Consider the following 6,507-nt stretch of genomic DNA (forward strand, 5'->3'; position numbering starts at 1 on the left):
GCAGATGGAAACCTATGTATTTAGCTTCACTCTTGAATTCTGTGGAAGTCTTTTGACTGGCTATAACAAGCTGTGGATCAGGTCCATAAACAGGAGAAACTTGGTAAGAGGTTTAAGGAGGTTCAGAATCTAAATTGTGGGTGCACCTCGACCCCCATCTATGCTATTCCATTTGCTTCAATTAACCTTTATGTTTGTAAATTGAATGGACGGAATTTGATCACATTCCCTTTCAGAGTACATTTATGGTATTGTCTGCAAAGCTGTTACTTTCAGGAAGCAAAGCAGGGTAATGCACTTCTTTCTGCAGATTGTATTGTCTGGTCTAGGTGCCATTTAAATACCTAGTGCCTCAAAAAGCATATCCAGCAGGGTTCAAATGTTTTTGTTGATGTGTATTTTTCAGGCAAAAATTTGCCAAACTCCAGTGTTGGTTGCGGGCTTCTGGGGAGAGAACTTGGCTTGGAATTAAATACCCTGGAAATGGACTGGATCCAAGAACACGTAAAATCTGTAGCTGAGGTGCAAACACCTAATTAGAACTGTTATCCAAAAATTTTATATAAAAATAATAAGGGAGAAACTACTCATTGCGTTAAAAGGTGTATTTTTCAAATGGAATTAATAGATTTCAAAACCAGCCAAAATATCAGAAATTGAGTAATCAAAGTATCTGTGATCAATATCTATATTCAGGTCAAAGTGAAGAGTCCTGAGAAAATGAAATTTAGAAATGCAGGTATTGTAACTTGATTTGAACAGTCAACATTGGTAAAAAGCCTAACTGTTTACTATAAGATTACTTTGTGATTCAGCATTGCCACATAGAGCTACATACAAAAATTACCTCTAATCTAATTAAAAATAGAATAAAAGCAGGAGCTTGATGTCCTTAGGAAGTCCTCAAACTTATTAAAGCTAAAAGTAATCCAACAAATGTAAAGAATTAATGGAATTAATTAATCGGGGGCTAGAGTCTGGCTAGTGACCTCCAGCTGCAAAGGTAACCATGAGGAATAAGAATCCTAATGCAACATCAGCAGTGTTCTTATTGCTTGATGGCATTAGTAAGTGCCTGTGATATACTTATGTTACCTCTGAAGCCACTAATTTGACCTACGTTGCCTTTGAAACAGCTAATTTGAGTTGGGCTAGCTGCAGCAGCACTGGGCTCAGTGTGGGTTGATTCATTGTTCTTGTACTGCAGGGGACTAATTTCTGCAGTTAGACTGCTAGCACTTCAGACTAGGTTAGATCTACAGATACTCTCTCTTAAGGAGTATGGGGGTACACAACAGGAAGAGAATGCAAATTCAGGTAGGCTGATTTGTGTCTTGCCTGGTCCCACCTTCTTTCTGTTGCAGATCTTTAAACTGTGACCTGAAAAAGGCTTGCATCAGAATTTCCCCTCCAACATAGTAAAAGCATTAGTTCTCTGAAGTACAGTAGATTTTCTCTAAAAAATTAATCCAGCATCCTAGCAATAACCTGTTCTTTTTTTTTTTTTTTTTTTTTTTTTTCTTGCCCATCTGCTAATCCTTTGCCTGGAAAAGCCTCAACTCCACAAAAGTGGTCCCACAGTATTTTGTTCCAAAAAGCCTATGAAAACAAACACAGGCATATGCTAGGGAACAAAGTGCGAATTTTTGAGTGTTACATCTTATGATAAGTGACTAATTAAAATAGGTAGAAAATTAGTAGTCCTAAGTATTTGTGTAACATTATATGTTCTTATTAGAGGTCTCCACTTCCTATAACTAAGAGAGGACATTGGTTTGTCTTTTTAACGTGGATATCGGTGAACACAGACTAATAAATACCGTATCTGTTTCTGGTACTAAATCTTGCTGAATTGCATTGCAAATTTCAGGTGGGATTCAGGTTACCTAGCTTTAGCTGTTCAAAAAAAAAACCACACCCAAAAGGCAGCTAGCATAAGGCAGCCATCTAAGCTTTGCTTTCAGTCAATGAAGAACAATAGACTTCTCCAAATTGTGGTGTATTCTGTCCTGATGGAGGTATGTAAGAGAAATGGGGTCAGTAGCCTTTGATGAGCACCAAGAAATGTCTCTCTTCAGTGACTGTGGAGGGAGGAAGCCCAGGGAGCAACCTGCCTACACCAGATGCCTCATTCATTGCAGCTAGTTAGTTGAGGTGAAGCTCTCCTGCTATGGTGCTGTTGTGTGTCTGTGAAAGGCACAGACACTCTGATCGGTGGTTTTAGTAGACCAGATGTAGATGGTCAGATGTAGATTTGGTAAGGTGAATGCTGATTGCAAGGTCTCTGGCATTCCTGAAGGAAGACCTGTATTTCTTCCTGTCCTTGTAGAGAGTGGTTGTGGTGCACTACAGCAATTTCTCATTCAGCAGTCGTGTGTCATGTCTGGATGCCGTATCAGAAGTGGGGTCAGTGGGTGGTTGGCTGCTAAGCAGTTTTGAGCCTGAAAGTACAGTCTTGGATGTGCCTAAGGCACCCTGCTGTCACAAGCAAGGGAGTGTGGTATGCCATCCTGCTTGCCAAAGTTAGATGCTTGCAGGATCTCCAAGAGAAGCCATTTGGTTAGAAGTGAGGTGGGACATACTGTAGATGTGGCTGCTCCACAAACCTCTTCCACTTGAAAATGTAGAGCACCTTGACCTAACTCCCCAGATAAATTATTTATCATTAATATTAGATTGTCCTTTTGGAAGGAGTTGAAGCAGACAGGCTTGATATTATAGGGGCAGCTTTCAAAGAATTCAGATCCAGCTGTTTAAATATATGGCATAGGTTTCATCTTACCTGCCTCTCTAAGTCTGTGGTTTAAGTGTTGTCTATTTCTGAGCTGGTCACCTTTGGCTTCTGTTAAAGTCAGCAGAAAGAAACTAGCACCGCCAAAGGGCATGTCTTCCACATCTGCTGTATGAGACGTCTCACCCAACCGAAAGTGCTTAACTCTTCCTACTGACTAGGCTAGCCTGGAGCAATAAGCTCAGACTAGACACCTTGGTTTTAGATGTTCAGCATTAAGTGGGGTGAATCCTGTTCTTAGCATGTAGGTAGTGCTATTTAAAAATTACAGATAATAGTAATGGAAAAGGTGCTGATGATTTGCATGAGAAGTGTGATCTTCCAACCTCATGGGACTACTCACATGAGTAAAAACCATGTGAATGTTTCACTGCTCACAGGGTTTAAGCCACACTTAGTGCTGTTTAATTAAAAATAAAAGTCTGTATTGATTTTAACTGGTATCATGTTAGGATCCCACTATAGATCCTTCTTCAGAATAATCCCTTGTGTACCAGGATGAGTTTTCTAGGTTGACATTGTCATTTTCCATGTCAGAGCACATACAGGAAGATCTAGACATTGCAGTCATGGAGTGCAGTTTTAGAGAGAAGGTAGTTTTGCAGTAGCTGTGTGGCATACTGCAGGAGGTACTCTGTGCAGCTGGGGGCTGCACTGCTATGGGCTTCTGTGACTGAAACGTGAGATCTGCTTCAGTCCACGGGATGTGGTTCCTTACCTGTGCTCCTTGCAGCATACAGCTGCCACTGCCCTATTGCTACCTGCTCCTGTCTCTTCTCCAGCAGCCCCTCTGGCTCCTGCTACTGTGCAGGCAGCAGGCCCGGGTATCGGAGGTGGCTTCAGGTGCTGAGCGCTGTGTTGTGTGTATCAAGAAGAAATGGTGAGAACTGTCTGTCTCAGGCTCTTCCTTGTCCCTGACACTCCTCCTTGGACTCCTGTTGCTTCCACTGCTGCCTGAGGTTGAACTACCACCAGTGGTTACTCTGAGTGGCCAGAGGAACATGCAGGAAGCTGTGGAGTGTAGAATACAGAAAGATGGCAGGACCAGAAGACTAGAAGGCTTGTTACCCACCCACAGCACGTCCCATAAGTATCTATCTCTCGCTGTCCTTGCTATGCCACCGAATGCAGAAGTGCACTTGCACCAGTGGTCATTCTGTTCTTGTCATCTGTTTCATGAGGAGTGGCAGAACACAATACAGAAAGGAAATTGTTTTGCCATTGTGGGATTTCAGAGCATATGTCTCCTTTCTTTCACCTCCTGATGCCCTTCAGGGAATGTAGGGGAATTAACCCCATTCACAATGTGACTGCTTGTAATTAGAATTCTCATGCACTCTTAATAGCCACTGGTATCTGCCACAGGCTTGATTTCTAGGCCTGTTGCATAGCACAGTGAAGAGGAAAAGAGCTGAAGGTGCTAAGCGTGTTGGCAGAACGTAAGTGGCATAGGGGGAGCTGCTGTGCTGATGCTGAGAGCAGATTTGGAAGTCCCAGCTGTGCTTGGCATACCCCAGGGTGCTGTGTAGTCTTGAAAAGCTGGTCAGAGGAGTGGAAGTGGAGCTTTTAAGACTATTTTCTCCTGGCACTAGGGGCAGGACAGGAATGGCTTTATAATCTATTGTCATGGTTCAGCTGACAGATGGCAACTGGTGAGCAGTGATATCTTGAATGCTTCATGGGATTGAATCCTGTGCTAGCTACTATAAGCTGATGAAAGTATCCCTGTGCAGGGGAGCTGTGCTAGCTAAAGGCTGAATCGATCTGAAAACCAATTAAATTGTACTGGTGCAAATTTTGTGAGCAAGCACACAATCTCCTTGGCAGTAAGGAGAGAGATACCATTAGTGGTGTCTAAGACTGGTCCACGCTCTCCAGACAAGGTTAGCACATACTGAGAAGAGTATCAGAGACAAGGTAGTTGCCATAATATAAAGGTTAAAAGTCCCTTTATATTGTGATGGTACATGTTAATCTGTCCCTTGTTAACAGGATCTGACTGATGATCAAGCTGTAATTCAGACTTCAAAACTGGGAAAACTCCACACAATAGTACCCCATTAAAGGTACAGGAACAGTAGATTAATAGGGTACAGGGAAGCCTGCCAGATTTGTGTGATATCCTAAGATCCCCATCCCATTTGGCAGCCTTCTCTTTACAGTGCAACAAGTGTCACTGCTGTGAGCTGGCTGCATGCTGACACATCGGATCTGTGACCTCGCACTTTAGCCCTGTGCTGGTGTAGTGGCTGAACTGACCCCTGCAGCCAGGGATCAGATGGAGAGCCATTAGGGGTGATTCCTCACCAGCACAATGTCCAGACTCATGTCACTGCTGCTTCGAGTCATCCTGGGAGCAATCATCCATGAACTGATTTTATGGCAGCGCTGACACTTGCCTTCATTCTTCCAGAGCTGGGGAGAATTGCTCTTAACCATGCCCCCTGCTGCCTCGGGATATAATCTCAGGAGCACAGTTTAGGGGCACAGCCTGCTTCAAGGAGCATTACTTTGCTTCAGTGCATTTTTATGTGTTTTCTTTTCCCCGCAGGCCTTTTTCTGCGAAGGGGGGTATTTGGTCCGGTGAATGCACTTTTCTTCTTCTTCTTAGTAAAGCAACAGTCAAAAAATCTATGTGCTGTTTTCAAAAATACAAATGTTTGTCCAGTTTGCTATTGGATAGCACCCTGGGTTTATGTCTTAGCTTCCAGCTTGGTAATAATATCCTCTCTTAACAAAGGACTTTACAAACAAATGCACGTATCAAAATCAGTTCCTCAATACAACTGCATTTTGAAGCCTGCATTTGCCAAATCCACAATCCTGGGAATACGTTTTAAGGATAAAGCAAGTAAGATTATTTATGCAAAGAAAAAGGGGTTTTTTTTAGTATCAGGACCAAAATAAGTTGGTTTTTTTTCATAGGTCAGAAATCCTTTGAAGTACTTACTTTTTTTTCTGTAATTTTCATTAGCCTAATTAATTGTTGCTCTCTTTTGAAATTAGGGAGAACAAATTGTTCTGCTGGTACTGAAGGGCACAAGAAAATAATTGCAAAGAGTCTGTTTGTACCTGAGTTTTTATTATATTTCTCTTGAATGGAATCTCAGGAAAAAGGGAGGCAAATTGTTAGCAGAAAAAACCCCGAGTATATTAAAGCAAGAAATATGTTTGTGTGGTGATTTCTTGTGGATGCATGTAGCATTGCAATGTTCTGATAATGGAACCAATTTGTTTTAGAAACAGTGTAAAGGTTGCTAATTTGCAAATAATGGGAAATGGTCCGCTTGACAGGCTTTTCTTTTTGGTGTTTATACTGCATATATAGTAGCAAGATAGCAGGAGCAGGGGCAAAGCTGGGCAGGCAGGGCAGGCTTTCCAACAGCTGCAGCACATCCCTGCTGTACTGATGCCAAAGCCGGTGCAATGGGACAGTGATAAGGACACAGGCTTTTGGGGGTCTTATTACATTATTAGCCCTCTCCCTTCACGCTGGAAAGGGAGAGGAATTTCTTTTTTTCTTTTAAAGAAAAATGAAGTCAACACCTACATAGGCAGAAGTGGGTGTGTTTTCCCTGTTTTTCTTTTCTATGAACAAATATTCTGAAAAACGAGCATGATTTGGAAAGGCAGCCTGGCTGGGGAGTTTGCAGAACTACATTTCTGCCAAGCTGGTTTTAATTTTCCTATTGCATGTTTCATGCATCTGAAACATG

Source organism: Falco rusticolus, chromosome 2, assembly GCF_015220075.1.
Source record: "Falco rusticolus isolate bFalRus1 chromosome 2, bFalRus1.pri, whole genome shotgun sequence".
NCBI lineage: Eukaryota > Metazoa > Chordata > Aves > Falconiformes > Falconidae > Falco > Falco rusticolus.